We start from the raw sequence: 18,477 nt of genomic DNA on the forward strand, positions 1-18,477 counted from the left end.
TTAATCAAAGTCTTTATATTACAAAACAATTATTATTCATCAAAAAATTGTGTCTTATTTTACTGCATATACGTATGTATATATGAACCAATGAGAAATTATGGTTGCCAAAAAAAAAAAAAAAGCTACTGCAATCTTAGGATGGATTAAAACAAGCATCATAGAATCTAGTGGAGGAGACAATCCCATTTTTTCTCTTTGCACCAATCAGATGATATGTAGAGGGATACACAATATGTGGGTGAAAACTTGATTATCATAAGAATTTTTTAGCTATTATAAAAAAGAAAAGGGCATAGACAGAGAAAAAGGTAAAAGAGGGTAAGGTCCCTGAAATTACATTACAAAAAAATAGAAGGTGGTATTTCCAACAGACATCTTAATGAAAGATCTACTCACTCTGAGTTAGACTCCAGGGGAGGGGCAAGTGTTAAGAATAATGTAAATCATAGGGATATTTGGAGGAGTAATTGCTTTCTCATTGTAGGTGGTGGAAAATAGCATGACTCCTAGCGATGGATAAGAAATTTGGGTTCTCAGGAACACAAGGCAAGTGGAGAAGAGGAGAACAAGAGTGTATAAATGCAGTAAAGAGCTAAATGAACAGATTGTGGCAGGCTTTGCTCATGAGTTTTACTTCATGCTAGTAAAAAGGCAATGAATGATTTTATTCATGAGAGTAACATGGTCAGATTCCTGTTTCAGAAAAACAAAACAGTGCAAGGGTAGTGGCCAGATCATATCCGCTAGAATTAAAGGCAAAGCATCATGTTTGACAGCTCTTAAAATAGTCCAGATGAGGAATGGTGAGGGCTGAGTCAAGGCAGGATAAATATGGTGATTTCAATTGCTCTCGTTGTTCTCAATAGAAAAGAGAATTTAAGGGGTGAGATGAAAACTTTTATACTGTGTCTCTCCTAAGCAAGGAAAGTGTATTCACACTGAAGAATAATTAAAATACAGTCTTCCATCTTAATTGTGCCTGTGTGGAAGCCAGATTCTTCTACCATAACTGCTAGCTAAACATGAGATGTTGGATACCAGATATGTCCCTATTTTACAAAAGAATGAGCAACATCAGGAATTCAACTTTTCTAAAGGTGATATGCTCAATGCTCTTATTACAGGGGTGGGGGCACCTAATTACATTAATCAAAACAAATACAGTTTCTATCCTCAGAGATCAGTCAGTACACCTTGCCAAGGTAATAACATCTTTTTGTTCCTTTCACCTTTTTCCTCAAAGGCTGGGTTCCTTTGTTTCTGCCAATTCCAGATGCTCATTTCACGCAGCTCAGCATTTCGTCTTATTTCTTAAAGTGTTTCCAAAGTTTCTTAAAAGTTTCTGTAACTCTTTTTTAATTTTATTTTTTTTAAATATTTATTTATCTTTGAGAAAGAAACAGAATGCAAGCAGGGGAGGAGCAGAGAGGGAGACAGAATCCAAAGGAAGCTCTAGGCCCTGAGCTGTCAGCACAGAGCCTGATGCTACGCTGGAACCCACAAGCCATGAGATCATGACCTGAGCTGAAGTTGTATGCTTAACCAACTGAGCCACCCAGGCGCCCCAGTTTATGTAACTCTTAATCTACCAAATATTCTAAGTTTTGTAATTATCCGTAATTCAGGCTATTTCTTCCTTTTCACAGATCTGATTTTACAAAGCATGAAAGAGTTCTTACCTAAGATGTGTTTCCTTGGCTCAGTCAACTAGTATTTAAATAGTGCTGCCCCTAATTCCTAGTAAAATATCATTTTTGATTTTTAGCATTTAGAGCCTGCCCATAAAACTTATCAGGAAGAGAAGAGTCTCTGAATTTATTGCCTGTTCTTACTTTAAAATTGCTATCAATGAAATTAAGTCTTAACTACTAGATTCAGTGCTACCTAATTACCCATTTCTTCATTTTATAACTTTACTACATGTAATTTTATTAATGGAGATTCAAGATATCCTAATTATAACAGGACATGTAGAAATGCCTATTTTTATATCAAGTAAGCTGAGAATTATAAAACCATATCAACATATATTAGTTAACACCCTGCTTATTGTGTGCAAAACAGTCAGTACTTCTAATGAATGCCATTGTGTTTGATGGGCATTTATAGATTCTTTTTTAGATTCTATGGAGATAATCCACAAATTCCTCCAGAATTAACATGTTCTAAAAATTCTTCTCTAATCACAGAGTCTACAGCTCCTCAGCATGGAAATGTGGTTTCAAATATATGATGTCATCTTATTACTTTCCCATTATTATATTTTTAATGAAAAATAGTTGCCACAATGTTACATTAGTTTCAAGTGTAAAACAAAAAATGTGGAAGCTTCACGAATTTGCATGTCACCCTTGCACAGGGCCATGCTCATCTCTATATCGTTCCAATTTTAGTATATGTGCTGCCAAAGTGAGCGCTACTTTCTCATTATTTAATGTAAATATGGTGATGGATTATCTATATGGAAAGCACTCCAAGAAGAGAGAACATGTTATTTGCTGTTGAAAGACTCTGAAATAACAGTGACAAAAAATGTTATACCACAATGAATTGCCCAATCAAAATGGGAAACAGAAGAAATGTGTGGTAGAAGAGAGGACAGGGCTAAGACACTTATCAGGTAATGTGTATTTTTCTGAGGCTCTGGCACCAGCATTTTATTAATAATTTATAAGTTAGTTTCACCATTACAGCAAAGATTTTCTGAAAAACCTCATTGCTTTTTTTTAGAAAAGCATTTGAAATATTTAAATAATAGATATTTCATTGGTTAATGTCAGATATTATCATATATATCCAAAAGAAATATTTTAAACTTAATTGCTTCATCTATAAATATTTTGTTTCTAACAGATGTAGTAACCAAAATACCAACTATTTGAATATTAATAGATCAAATAAGAATTAACATTTTATTTATTTTCCTGGATATTTAAATATAGTCTAAGTTTTTAAGTTAAAAGGCATATGTTTTCCTTTATTGTGTAAATGTTTCCTTTATTAAAATCTTCATTTTCATATAAACTAGATATTTTCTGAAATATTTTTTCTTCCAGTGTTTTATTTTTCAATCTTTGCACCATTTCCATATTGCTTAAATTATTGTATGAGTTGAATACCTAGAAAGATAGGCCACTTCTCTTAAGTACTTTTTTGAAATATTCTTGTTATTGCCAACACTTAACCAAATTCCTTCCACATACCTCTTACCCCCACAAATGCTGTTGGGGTTAGAGGTGACCTACAATTTTTATGTGATATACAATTTTGCAATTTTAAAAACTCTGAATATCTGTGAAAAATGTGATACACATGAGTTTTAAACATGTTTTCCTATACAAAGTAATTGTAATTGCTTTCCAACTCTTTTAATCTCTGATTGTACTGAGAGACTAAGAGAAAAATTACCAGGTGTACTTACAACTGCAAAAAAAAAACCCCCCCCCCCCCCCCCGCCGTTCGGAAACCAGCCAGGGCGTGCCTGGTTGCAGTCTGACATAAAGGCGGGAACCAATCAAGTTCTGCTGAATGGTTTGAAATAAAGGCGGGAACCAATCAAGTTCTGCTGAGCATTCAAATTTAAATGTCAACCAATAACAGCTCTGTAACCTCAAAAAAATCCATAACTTGTTTGTGCCTGTCTATAAAAGAAGCTGTAAGATCCTTGCTCGGGGCCTCTTAGCATCACCGGCAACGAGTGCGCGGAGGACCGGGTTCGAACCTGCAATAAACGACCCTTGCCGCTTGGCTTTGACTCTGGACTCTGGTGGTTTGTTTTCGGGGGGTCTCTTGAATCGGGGCATATCAGTACCAGTATTGCCATGAGCTTATTTCAAGAGTAGAGATGTAAGAGGAAATATTAGTGCATTTTCTTGAACCTAATTTCCTACATTACATAAGTGATTGCAAAACATAAAAGTATATTTCTTCAATTTTTTCAATTATCTATTATAATTATCAATTATAATTCTAGCATCTATATATTTTTTGAGATGAACTTTTTCTATTCTGAATTAGTGAATGTGCTAGAATGTCTCTTTAAGTGGTAACTCCCCAAACTTGGCATCTTTATTAGTTTGCATATATTTTTTTTTTTAACGTTTATTTATTTTTGAGACAGAGAGAGACAGAGCATGAACGGGGGAGGGGCAGAGAGAGAGGGAGACACAGAATCGGAAGCATGCTCCAGGCTCTGAGCCATCAGCCCAGAGCCTGACGCGGGGCTTGAACTCACGGACCCACACGGGGCTCGAACTCACGGACCGCGAGATCGTGACCTGAGCCGAAGTCGGACGCCCAACCGACTGAGCCACCCAGGCGCCCCTAGTTTGCATATTTCTAAACTAAGCTGGGAACTACCTTTTTTTTCATTGCATTGCTTTGGTGCTTTCTAGTATGTGGTTACAGCATATTTTTATAGCATTCTTAGGTCTCCTGATTCAGCCTTAGACATGTTTTCTAGCGACAGACTCAGTTATCCTCTGAAAAAACAGTTTTGAGGGTAGTGGGAGGGGAGTTGTCCTGGATGACAGTTCAATCCAGGGTGGGCTTTTTGCTACAGTGTTTTTCATGTGTGAATATCTACTTATTTAAAAAAAAAAAAAAAAGCTTCAGACTGAGATCTGTTTACTTGCTCATTTGTTTCTTAAGAAAGGTTTGGGGGATAATAACTTCTTCAGAGTAAAGTCATGATTCACCACAAAACAATATCAATACATTGTATTTCCCTTTAAAAAGAAGTGATCAGTATATTAGTCTCTGTATTTGGAAGTTTGATAGAAACATTTGCTGTATCACACAACAGAAATTTAAGCATGAGCCCTCAAGTGCTAGTTAATAACAATCCAACAAACTCAAACAATTGAGATAAACCTTGCATAGGTAACAACACAGGTTCTTGAGTCAAACAGACCTGCCTTTCAGTTGTAATCCTGCTATTTACATGCCTGTAACTGTGAACCACTTACCTCAAATCTGTTATTCTTAATTCTATTATCTTTAAAATGTGGATAACAGCAGCATACTGAATTCAATTCAACAGTATCTATTGAATTCAATTATTGGAGTAATAAATGACAATTTATGTGAAGCAGTTTGAACAATGCCTGATACAGAGTAAAAGCTCACAAATTGGTAGTTAAAAACAAGATGAGGTAAAGTTGTATATATTTCCCATGGCTAAAATTTCAACACCAAAAAACATAAATTTGAATGTTAAGTATTCTATATTAAATTAAGTATGAAATCGTTTAAGTAGAAAATGTCACAGAATGCTATCACATTCACCAAAAGTAATTTTTTTACTACAAACAAAAACAGCAACAACAAAAAAAACAAAACCCAAAAACGAAAAACAAAAACAACAAAAACTCACACATAAGTTAAGTATGCATTTACAACTTAAATTTCAATAAGCATTTAAAGTTCTACAGAACTATCTGTTTGAAGGAAAAGAAGGCTCTATTCTCTGTTTTAACTTAATTTCTAAGAGGAGTTGTTCTTGTGCTTTGGCGAGTTGAAGGAGCTTTGAAAGTTAAGGATAAAGCACAAATATTTAAGACAAAGAAAAAATTTGCAGGTAATTGCAGACTCTATTAAAGCCTTAATTAAAGGGCACTAGGAAAGCGAATTAGCACATCTGAGATTTTAATCAAACTGCTATTTCAACCAATTTATTAATTGACTCCAGGATTAGGCTGTAATGTGCACTGTTAAGATTATGTTCGTGATCTGAAAACCCTACGACTATATCTCACTATTCTTATCTCAGGAATAACCGAGTTGAAATATGCATTTAAAAGGGATCTCCTAATTTTATAGGGATGCTTGTAGATCTTGCAAGAGCATTGATCATTCTACGCCTACAATAGCTAAACCTATATATATATATATATATATATATATACACACACACACACACACACACATACATATATATATATATAAAATTTGGATTTCAACATTCACTTGTTGAGTGACTGAATGCTTACAGATATTTGGATTCATCTAAAGACAAAAGACATTCTTGACTTAAAATATAGTTCAAACAAGAGTTATAGCAGTCTATAATACAACATAGAGCCTATAGTTAACAATACAGTATAGTGAATTTCAAAATTTGTTAAAAGATTTCATGTTAAGTTTTCTTACTAGAAAAATTAAATAGTAAAGTGACATAAAGAAATGGTGGAAAGGATGGATATGTTTATTACTTTGATTGTCCTTACGGTATCATGGGTGTATTCATATGTCCAGACACATCAAATTGTATACATTAAATATGTGTAGTTTTTTTGTGTGTGCATGTCAATCATATCTCAACAAAACTATTAATAAATGTTAAAAGAAGGTACTTCTGCATTCTTGGCAGGAATAGAAAAAAAATATTACATATATAAAAATAAAATTCATTTTTAAATATCTTAAAGATAATTGTAGTAAAACCAAAAGGCATTTTCAAACTACATGCAACAATCCTATAAATTCCAATCTTAATATAGGACCTTGTCTTCATCTGTTTGGGCTACTATAACAAAATACAATGCATCAAATCACTTATCAACAGTACACACTGTTTCTCACAGTTCTGTAGGCCGCAAAGTCCAAGATCAAGTCACTGGCAGATTCAGTGTCTGGTGAAGGCTTCTTTCTATCTGTCCCTCTTTTAGTGATAACCTCATGTGGCAGAAAGGATGAAGGATCTTGCTGCAGTCTCTTTTATAAAGGCACTAATCCCATTCATCCTTATGATGACTCTTCCCTCATGACCTAATCACCTTTCAGAAGTGTCACTTTGGGGTACCATCACTTTGAAGATTAGGTCACAACATAGAAATTTTGAGAGGACACAAACATTCAATCTATAGTGGGCCTAATTTATCCTGAAGTCTTCAATCAGTAGATTACCCTACTGTATTTTCTGACATACAATAAAAGTGAAGAAACACAACTTCACATAGTCTTCTATATATACATGTATATACATGGACATGTATATATTACAGAGTGAAAGGGACTCCCTTCTACTGTAAAAAGGTTATGTGTTACTCTGCTTGAAGCCAAAGGGAGCAAACTGAAATCCCTTATAATTTTTTTTTCCTCAGGTGATTTTTAACACCTGCTTATGTTCTTACCTCACTAGATAAACAAGAAAATACTCCTTTACTTTAAATATAGTGTTTTTGAATTCATGATGCATTTTAAAGTGTTTGGAAAACACAAGCAAAAGGCAATTAAAAATTTTCCAGTGGCTAGTCATTTTCAGCTTTAACAACAAGAGTAGCACCAACTCGGAAGTCTCCAGTTGTTAGTGAGATTAACCAGTAGGGCCTGTTGTAAGAACAGATTTAATTTTTTTTTTTTCATATAGCAGTGATTAAACATAAAGATTTTGACATTGTCAAACAAGTGTATTAATCATGCCTCTTTGTTTTTTGTATTTCTGAAGCTTTGACATCTGGGGCCTTGCTGTCCAGGACAGACTGCCCCTCAGGGCTAGCCAATTCCTAGAGATAGTAAAGGATTCACCTGTAAGAGTGTCTTTCTTTCTTTCTTTCTTTCTTTCTTTCTTTCTTTCTTTCTTTCCTTTCCTTCTTTCTTTTTAAATGTTTATTTTTAAGAGAGAGAGCGAGCGTGAGCACGTGTGAGCAGAGAGGGAGAGACAAGATCTGAAGCAAGCCCTGTGCTGACAGTGGAGAGCCCAAAGTGGGGCTCAAACTCATGAACCTTGGGATCCTGACCTGAGCTAAGTCAGATGTTTAACCAACTGAGCCACCCAGGTGCCCTTACAAGGGTGTCTTTCATATGTAAACTGACCAATCCAGCTCTTTTATCACTCTCCAGGACTCTTAGCTTCCAGGCTACTATTCACCTGCCCCTAATCACTCAGAGCCAGGTACCAGACAATCAGAGAGAGCTGCTATACTCCAGAGCCCACTGAAGTTACTTAACTAGCCCATAATAAACTTGCTTTCCCGTGTCGTCCATTCCTTCACATGGAAACCACAGTAAAGGTTCTTGTCCATGCTTTCCTCCTGCTCCTTCTACCTCCTTACTGATCCTGGTGCTTCACCATGTGATACCTGCACATGTGTATGCCTCCTCCTCTTAGAAACTGTGAATAAAAAGCTATCTTTTCAGTGTCACTTGTCTCCTGATCTGTTGGCTTTGCCATGCCTAATTAATGAAAAAATCTAAAATTTAAAACAATAAGCATAAAATTCTTGTACCATTAAGAAAACAGACACATCTTCCCATTTCTAGGCATGGTGTGACTTCCTGGTCATACCTAATACTGAAGTAAAGAAAAAATGTTGCTTTAAGTAAATGTTTTTAATAGTTTCATGTTTTCCATCAATCCATCAAAGAGCTAGAACTCCTTCTACCAACAGAGTTAGTTTATGTATGCAGCAACAGCTCAAGTTGCACCTGCCAGAAGCAGTCTGATGAAATTACACCTCAATGTCCCATAATAACCAATCTTTTTCAGGCTCTTACCTTAAGAATTAAAGGTTCTTTCACTTGCGCTCATAAGGAAAAATGGTTGAGGTACCCAGGACCAGTGAGTACTTGTGTATACATAAAGGTTCTTTAATTCAACATTGCTACTGGAAAAATTACTTAAAACAACTTAAAGACTTCCTACCTGTCACAATTCTTTAACATTAAAAAAAAAATTTTTAACGTTTATTTATTTTTGAGACAGAGAGAGACAGACCATGAACAGGGGAGGGTCAGAGAGAGAGGGAGACACAGAATCTGAAACAGGCTCCAGGCTCTGAGCCATCAGCACAGAGCCTGACGCAGGGCTTGAACTCATGAACCATGAGATCATGACCTGAGCCGAAGTCAGACGCTTAACTGACTGAGCCACCCAGGTGCCCCTAATTCTTTAACATTAAAGTAAACATGCAATGTTTCATTTTCACTTTACTATACTAAAAATTTCCCCCTTTCCACATCTAAGTCCATAGCCTTTCTGTTTTTTAACACTGCCCTTGGTCCAACCATATTCAGGTGCAGATTTCTAACAATGCAGGAGCAAAAATGATTTTCTCACTCTCAATGTGCCCTCACACACCAGCATGACAAAATAGATAATTAAACTTAATATAGTAGACATCATGGGTTAGACTATTTTATTTATTATCTTTTCAATAGGTTTAAGTTCAAGAGCTGATTGACACTGGACAGTGGCTGACATTCATGGATATAAAAACTACCTATGGATTATTTTAAGTACTTTTATAGCCACCATTTCTCTTCATCATTAACTACTCTCTGCATGGCCATCCATTTCTATATTGTCAGTTAAATAAAGAAAACTGCATGTGGTTGAGTAGATCAATATTATTGACTTATCAAATAAGATTGATATGTCCATAATAAGTTTAAAAATGTTTTAAGACTAATATATTATGAAAATAATTGCCTATCATCATTACTGTGACTAAATAGCCCAATAATCATCAACCAACCACCTATTGATAGTGATGTGATAATTGCTCCTTCAATTTGACCATTTTTATCTTAAAGATTAATCAATTTTTAAACGGTCTTAATTCAACTACCTCCATTTCTCTTGTTATAATCCTTCCCTTTCTATAAAGATCTTCGTGTTCTTCTAAACTGCTGCAACAGCTTTCTAGCTAGTCACTCTACCTGTATTCTCATGCTTTAATAAATCATTTTTTAGAGTGCTGCTGGAGAAATAGGGCTAACATGAAGTGAGGAACAACTTTGTCCCATGCTCAATATTCTTCAGTGATTGCTATTACTTAAAGGGTACTATAGTAACTTCCTAACATGGCATGAGTGGCTCTGAAGAATCTATTGCTTGCATGTATTTTATACAATATGGTCCAACAATACTAGACTATTGCAATTTGCAAACATGGCATGCTACTTACATTTCTTGCATATACATTTGGTCCTTGAACAACACAAGTCTGAACTCCAACTGTCCATTTATACACAGATTTTTTTCAATAAACAGAGTACAGATCCATAAATGTATTTTTTCTTTCTTATGATTTTCTTAATAACATCTACTTTTCTCAAATTTACTTTATTGTGAGAATACAGTGTATAATACATATTAGATACAAAATATGTGTTAATTAACTCTTTATGTTATCTGTAAGGCTTCCAGTCAACAGGAGGTTATTAGTAGTAAAGTTTTGGAGGAGTCAAAAGTTATACATGATGTGGTCCCTGGGTGACTCAGTTGGGTGAGTAACTGACTTCAGCTCAGGTCATGATCTCATGGTTTGTGAGTTCAAGCCCCGCATCAGGCTCACTGTGGTCAGCGCAGAGCCTGCTTTGGATCTTCTGTCTCCCTCTCTCTCTGCCGCTCCCCTGCTTGTGTTCTTTCTCTCAAAAATAAACATTAAAAAAATTTATACATGAATTTTCATTTGTTTTGAGGGTGTTGGTGCCCCTAATCCCTGCATTATGCAAAGATCACCTGTATTATTTTTTTCCTTTTCACTAATTATTGGCTCACAAGCCTTTCTGTGACATTTTTCATGACTTGTCTAGGCACACGTAGGGATGTTCTATAGTTCCTTTGCTACCAGTGCATACTGAAGTATAAGTATTAGTGTCATTTTTTTTCTTATATTGTGCACTTTTCTACTAGGCTATAATCTCTTTGAGTACAAAAAATATCATATATAGAAGGAGGGACCAAGATGGTAGGAGTAGCATGAAGTTTTTTGCCTCTCTCATCCTTGAAATGCAGTTAGATCAACACCAGACCATTTTGCACGCCTATAAAACTGATTTGAGAATTAACACAACAATATGCACAACTTGAACCACAGAATTCAGCAGGTACATGGCACAGAGAAGTGACCTGGGGAAAGAGAAGCCGTGGAGGGTAGGGAGCTGCTTTTACTTGTGGAGAGAGGATGGGAGAGTACAGAGGAGAGTACAGGAAAAGCACTCTGCAACTAAAGCAGCTGGAGAGAAACAAGAAGAGTGGAAACAGCTGCAAAGGACTGAACACATGACAAAATGCTCAACATCACTCATCCTCAGGGAAATACAAATTAAAACCACAATGAGATACCAACTTACACCTGTCAGAAAGGCTAACATTAACAACTCAGGCAACAACAGATATTGGAGAGGATGCAGAGAAAGAGGATCTCTATTGCACTGCTGGTGAGAATGCAAACTGGTGTAACCACTCTAGATGGTTCCTGAAAAAATTAAAAATAAAACTACCCTAATGACCTAGCAACTGCACTACTAGGTATTTATCCAAGGGATACAGGTGTGCTGTTTCAAAGGGGAACATGCACCCCAATGTTTATAGCAGTGCTATCGACAATAGCCGAAGTATGAAAAGTGCCCCAAATCCATCGACGGATGAATGGATAAAGATGTGGTGTGTGTATGTGTGTGTATGTATGTATGTATATACATACATACACACAATGGAGTATTACTCGGCAATAAAAAATAATGAAATCTTGCCATTTCCAATGTGGATGGAACTAGAGGGTATTACGCTAAGTGAAATTAGTCAGAGAAAGATACATATCATATGACTTCACTCGTATGAGGAATTTATTTTTTTTTATTTATTTTTTATTTTTTTTAATATATGAAATTTATTGTCAAATTGGTTTCCATACAACACCCAGTGCTCATCCCAAAAGGTGCCCTCCTCAATACCCATCACCCACCCTCCCCTCCCTCCCACCCCCCATCAAACCTCAGTTTGTTCTCAGTTTTTAACAGTCTCTTATGCTTTGGCTCTCTCCCACTATAACCTCTTTTTTTTTTTTTTTTTTCCTTCCCCTCCCCCATGGGTTTCTGTTAAGTTTCTCAGGATCCACATAAGAGTGAAACCATATGGTATCTGTCTTTCTCTGTATGGCTTATTTCACTTAGCATCACACTCTCCCGTTCCATCCACGTTGCTACAAAAGGCCATATTTCATTCTTTCTCATTGCCATGTAGTATTCCATTGTGTATATAAACCACAATTTCGTATGAGAAATTTAAATACAAAACAGATGAACATAAAGGAAGGGAAGAAAAAATAATATAAGAACAAGGAGTGGGACAAAACATAAGAGACTCAAATACAGAGAACAAACTGAGAGTTGCTGGAGGGGTTATGGGTGGGGAAATGGACTAAATGAGTAAGGGGCATTAAGGAAGACACTTGTTGGGATGAATCACATAGGGGATAGGGATATTACACATAGGGGAAGAATCACCAGAATCTATTCCTGAAATCATTATTGCTCTATATGCTAACTAACTTGGATGTAAATTAATAAATAAATAAGTTAATTAATTAAAAAAAGAATAAAAAAAGAGTTGCATGCTGAGCCAGTAAGTGCCCTAAAGCATGGTTATTTTTAATATGAGCAATTAGGCCTTTACAATTGAAGTATATCTCCTTTATCAACAGTGGGTCAAAGGAGGTAGGAGACAAGTGTATTGGGCATCCTGTTCCAAGGGGCAGATCTGAGATTTAGAAGAACCAATGGTAATGCTTTCAGCCAAGGTGTTTGAAGAGGCTTTAACAAGTTTTGCCAATTGAATCCTAATAGTGTCTTTAGTGTGTTCAACTAACTCTAAGGTTTGAGAATGGTATACACAATGAAAAGGTTGTAAAACTGACAAATAGCACAGACTTGTTAAAGCACCTGAATGGTAAAATAGGTTCCCTAACCACTATAAAGTTTGAGAGGGGTTCCCAAGCAAAGTATAATCTTTTCCAACAGAAAAAGCATTGGCCTGTCTACAAGAGAAAGGTTTTGTCCAGTGAGAACACATACAAACCATGACTAAAACATATTTATTCAACATATTATGAAATATATTGAGAGGGGAAGTTGTATGAAATCCATTTGTGTGAAAAGGTTTCCCTGGATTATACTTTGGATAGGTGGGACAAGTGAGGTAGCCACTTTTTGTGGCCTTATTAACTTTTCCCCACAAATACTGGTTTATGAGTTCTATCAGTTTGTCAGTAGATCAATGGTTCAGTGCATGTATAATAGTAAGTACTGGGAATTTTAGAATTTCTGGTAGGGCCTGATTGTTATTTGGTCCAAACCAGAGTACTCTTTTATTAAGCCAACAATTGTTAAATTTCCAATTAAATTTTTCCCTCTCTGGGACAATTTTTGGGTATCTCAGTCAATTTTTCCAAATTATCATTTTGGAAAACATGCCTTTAAACCATGACAGAGGTTTGACTATTGGCTTCCTTGAAAACATTTTTGGTGGAAATATCAGCAAGGTTGATTACTTTGGCTTCCAAATAGTTGAGTCTGAAATGCCCAGGAATCTTAATAATCACCAGAGGAGCTGGAAAAAGTATGGCATCCAAGGGGCATGTAGGTGGCTCAGTTGATTAAGTGTCCAACTCTTGATTTCAGCTCAGGTCATGATTTCACAGTTCATGAGTTTGAGCCCTGTGTCAGCCTCTGAGCTGACAGCGTAGAGCCTGCTTGAGATTTTCTGTCTCCCTCACTCTCTGCCCCTCCTCCACCCTCCCTCTCTCTCTTTAAAAAAATAAATAAACATTAAAAAAAAGAAAATAGAATATATATGTCTTAGATACAGGCCCATGCATATTATGTGTTCTTATTTTACATAGTCATCTATTTCAAGTAGTTGAATGAATGAGTGGATATGGAACCCATGAGAATCATATCAGGACAATATTGGATAAAATTTTCCTTCATTTTAAGTCTGATAAACTGCTTTGTAGATAAATGTTAAGATACCATATGATCTTAACTTCTAAGTTCCTTAAAGGCAGAAACAATGTGCAATGACTCCCCCGAACCACTGCCAGACAAATCAATTGTTTCCATAAAGCTGTTTATATTTATGAGACTTAATGTAGTAAAGGTGAACACCACTTTGACTGAGTCTTATACTATTTTAGAACAGACGGTCATGGGAGGATATTTATTATATTTTAGGTCCCAGGGTGGCTGGTTGACCTTAGGTGTATCTTGCAAGATGTGGAACTCATTAGAATTGGGCAGAGATTATGGCATAATAGTTTTGTATTGATAGGCACACAGAAATGAGGGTCCTAAAGTACTTTTTGATGAGGAAGCTGTTTGCTTATAAGTAATTTGTTTAATTGTTGCTTAATCACAGTATTACTTCACATACATATAAGAGTATATTTTAAATCTCAACATTGTTTAAATTAAAGGCTGAAATGACATTGGTTTTGATTTTTTATTACTTCTTATAATTTGTATCCCTAGTTTCTATCACAATACCTGTTCATGGAAAAAATTAAATATTTTACATGCTTAAATTTCTTCTAACTTGAAGAGTATAAGGCATAGGAATGTTCCCTGAATCACAAAGTTCATTTTATGAAGGCAGGATTGGCATAATGCTAAGGTTTAAAATAAAAGGACACTGTCCAGGGGTGCCCGGGTGACTCAGTTAGCTTAGCATCTGACTCTTGGTTTTGGTTCAGGTCATGATCACATGGTTCATTAAGTTCGAGCCCTGCACCGGGGTCTGTGATTACAGTGCAGAGCCTGCTTGGGATTCTCTCTCTCTCTCTCTCTCTGCCTCTCCCCTACTTGTTCTGTCTCTCAAAACTAAATAAACTTAAAAAAAATGGCACTGTCCATAAAACCCATCAATTTCCCTGTGTAGTGTGCTCCCACACCTCTTATACCCCCCCTCTAGCATCTTTCCCATTTACCTTTATCCCAACTATGCCCCAACCAAACCTACCACTTCTGTGTGCACTCTACTCATCTTATAATAAGTCTCCACTGCAACTACACATTTTCATTGGAAAAATTCTGGAAATTTAGAAAAGTGTAATATAAAGTTGCCACAACCTTCTTTTCATTATTTACTTATTAATGTGAACCTTCCTAGAATTTGTCTTATGCACATACAAAGACAGGTCCTTGACTACCTGGACCAATTTGAAATATCCACATGTCAGCTCTCACAAGAAATGTTGGAGATTTTGCCATGTTCATTTTGATTACTTAACCATCATATTTGTGCACTGCATTTTCAAACATTCAAACAGAATCCAATTAAATTCAAGAAGAATTATCGTGCATCATCCATGTGGAAAACAATTTGTTATATTCCAAGGGAGTTAACATAAAAAAAAAATATTCATTTCTTTCAAAGGTTACTAAAACGTGCAGGGCCTTACCATCTAGCAGAGAAGGCATCTATTTATATAATTAAAAGAAATATTAAACAGAATAAAATAGGCACTAAATTGTTGCATATGTGTTGTAAGAGCTTAATGGAGAAAAATGTACTTCTGGTGAAGCCTGCCTCAGACTATAATTTTGAACATCATTTCTAACTTCAACTTCACTTTTCCTCACCTTTTCATTTCTTTTCATCAACTGATATGCATATATACATATGAATAGAAGATATTTTCCTATCTGAATGTACTTTAAAACACTTATATTCTATCTCTTTCCTCTGCCAGAGAACCATAACTAGAGAAATGTTCCTGAAATTTAGTCCTAAAAGACAGCTAGGAGTTGATCTCAGAAAATAAAGAATTGTTATTCTTACCCAAAGCTGGCATGTAATTTTTCCTTATGGTCCCTCCTTAGTGGGCTACACAACTGATGAGTTGTACAATGAGGACTTGTAATTGGTCATTTCAACTAAAATTTGGCTGGTCATTCTTTTTGCTGCTATGGCATTCAGATCAAGCTTTCTCTCATTAAAGCCAAATATCTAACTCACTACCTGCTCCCCCAAATGCTCACTGGCAATTACAACCATTATGCCCTATATATCAAGTAGCCAAATAGGAATGTGTTTAATAGTTTGTGTTTAAAATATGGTTATCTATTTTAAGTGATCAATTAAAAATGATTATAATTTTTTAACCATCTTCCCCATTAGGAGCTGCAATCTATGTCACCAACCTTGAATCTGGGTGGTTGGTGACTGCTACAACCAATAGAAGATGTTGAAAGTGATAGCTGGGCCTCATAAGGCTAAGTCGTTGAAAATCATGCAGCCCCTGCCTGAGTCTCTTGGACTATCATTTTCTAGACACTCACTCTCAGATCCCAGTGGCTATGTTATAAGAATCCCAAGTTCAAGAGAAGATGACAAGTATAGCTGTTCCATTTGAAAATTTCAGTTGGGGTGCCTAGGTGGCTCAGTTGGTTAAGCATCCAGCTTTGGCTCAGGTTATCATCTCATGGCTCATTGGTTCAGGCCCTACATCGGGCTCTGTGCTGGCAACTCAGATTCTGTGTCTCCCTCTCTCACTGTCCCTTTCCTGCTCACACTCTGTCTCTATCTCTCTCTCAAAAATAAGTAATAAAATCATTACAAAAAAAAAAGAAAGAAAGAAAGAAAAGAAAATTTCATCTAAGCCCAGGCTTTGAGTTATGACAGGCATCAGTCATGGGAGAAAAAATCTTCCCAAATAATTCCAGCCTCTAGAGTTTCAAGCTACCCTCAGGTATCAGGATTTCCTTTTTGAGACCCGTGACATACTTGAGCATCAATTGATGCCTGCTATGCCCTGTGTAAATTCTTGACTAGTGAAGTCCAAGAGCAGAATAAAATGGTTGTTGTTTAGGCCACTAATTTTGAAGTGGTACTGTTTAATAAATAGCAGTAGGTAACTAGAAAAAAAAAAAGCTTATTAAATCATTAAGTAAATTTGAGTTTGGTTATAGGTTGAGGAGGCAAAAAAACAAAAAAACAAAAAAACAAAAACAATACACCTATAAGGAAAGAATTAATAACAGACAAGGGATGGTAAACAGTAAGATTCTAGGGTCTACCAGAATAGTGGAGAAGAATGGGAAGAGAGAAAAAGCTGGCAATCAGGCCTCTCAAGCTCTATCGATGGCTGCCAGAAGAAATTCAGGATAAATCTGTGATCAGCAAGAGTAGAAAATTTATGCACAGCATGTACTTATTGAGTGACTATTATGTTCCACATACAAATTATACCACACACACACACACACACACACACACCCCTGCATTTCAATTTTTGTCACCCACCTTAATATTCTTTATTCTCATGTTCTAACACTTTCTTGACAATCCTTTGCACATCTGAAAAATCTTTTCAGAAGACAGCTTTTATAATTGCTATTCAAGACATTGTTGCATTTGATTTTTTTAAAATTATAGTTAATGATGCTTAGTTTCATCATCCACTCATTGCTCCTTTCTCATAGACAGAATTAAATCTGACTGCTGGGAGTTTACAAAGAATATTTGAGAAATGTGGCAAAATCTTGCAGTCAACCATCTGTTTGGGGAACTGTTTCTTTTCATAGAAAACACAGAGCTTATCGACAATAGAAACTCGTGATTTCTTACTAGAGGAGACTGCGAAGTGTCCAGCAAGATACAACTACTTGCTCTTCTAATACATTCCCAAAGTCAAGGAATAGAGCATTGTTGAGGGAGTACTTTAAAATATCTTCTAAACATTAAATCAAATTAATTTTCTAAGTCTTTATATCCATGTTGTCTTTTTGTAATGGATGGTAACATCATTATTGCAATTAAAATCTCTAGGCATTGAGATGAAAAATTATATTTATTATGCACAATATTCAATCCAGTTAGCACATTTAGCAACAATGTAGATTTTTGAAAACATAAAATGAAAGAAATATATGTAAAGAAAAATGCAAGATAATTTATAGCCTTCCTCTTTAATATTATCATATTAGTCTGCTACCATGTCTTTGATTGTATAATCTTTAATTTCCTCCCATTGGTGGACACTTTGGCTATTTTTGTTCCTTTTGTATTCCCTTCTCTTTGAGTAATGTTCTCATATTTTCCTCATTTCTGGAAATCTCGCCATATAAAGAGATCACAGTTTCTTTTACTTGACTTTAAAGTATAACAATTATTTGAGGATATTTTCTTAGACTTCTCTCTTTAAAATTATCGTTGTGAAAATCTCTATCCTTCCCCTACAATTTTGATTATCTTTCAATTAATGCTTTAAAAGTTTTATTACTTAATTTTATTTAGTTTCCTTATCAACAATTTAAAAAGAGAAACCATTTAAATTTCTAGCTCTGCTAGAAAAGCAGGGTCTACAATTGCAAGGGCACTGATGTCTCATAATTGAGTGGCAGCTATTACTTTTGGAAAGGCACATTTTTCCAGTGTGCTCTATTCCCCACATCTTTATTGTTTTGAACATAGTCTGTTACTCTGTAGTTCCTGTAAGCATCTGAGTTTGCAAGTCCTTTTCTATTCCATATCTTGAAAGCAAAAGATCTAAGCTTGAATTTCCAGCTGGCAATTGCACAGCTTCATTCCAAGCAGCTTGCATTGATCCTTATACGTAAAACTTTCCTAACCTGGTCTGGTAAAAATCCTCTCAGATACCAAGGCTGAAAGCTATGTACTTCTTTCTTTCTTCTTTCTTTTCTTTCTTTCTTTCTTTCTTTCTTTCTTTCTTTCTTTCTTTCTTTCTT

At 35.6% G+C, this 18,477-nt stretch overlaps 1 long non-coding RNA gene and 1 other non-coding gene across 2 annotated transcripts in view; both read right to left on the reverse strand.

The window, feature by feature from the left end:
• Window positions 1-18,477, reverse strand: part of LOC125911645 (uncharacterized) — a 100,583-nt gene that overhangs the window by 20,593 nt on the left and 61,513 nt on the right. The gene's annotated exons all lie outside the window — the stretch shown is intronic.
• On the reverse strand, window positions 2,318-2,420 carry LOC125911972 (U6 spliceosomal RNA). Its single transcript, XR_007454550.1, has one exon. It is a non-coding gene; the product is annotated as a U6 spliceosomal RNA (small nuclear RNA).

Source organism: Panthera uncia (genome assembly GCF_023721935.1).
Source record: "Panthera uncia isolate 11264 chromosome C1 unlocalized genomic scaffold, Puncia_PCG_1.0 HiC_scaffold_3, whole genome shotgun sequence".
Classification (NCBI taxonomy): domain Eukaryota; kingdom Metazoa; phylum Chordata; class Mammalia; order Carnivora; family Felidae; genus Panthera; species Panthera uncia.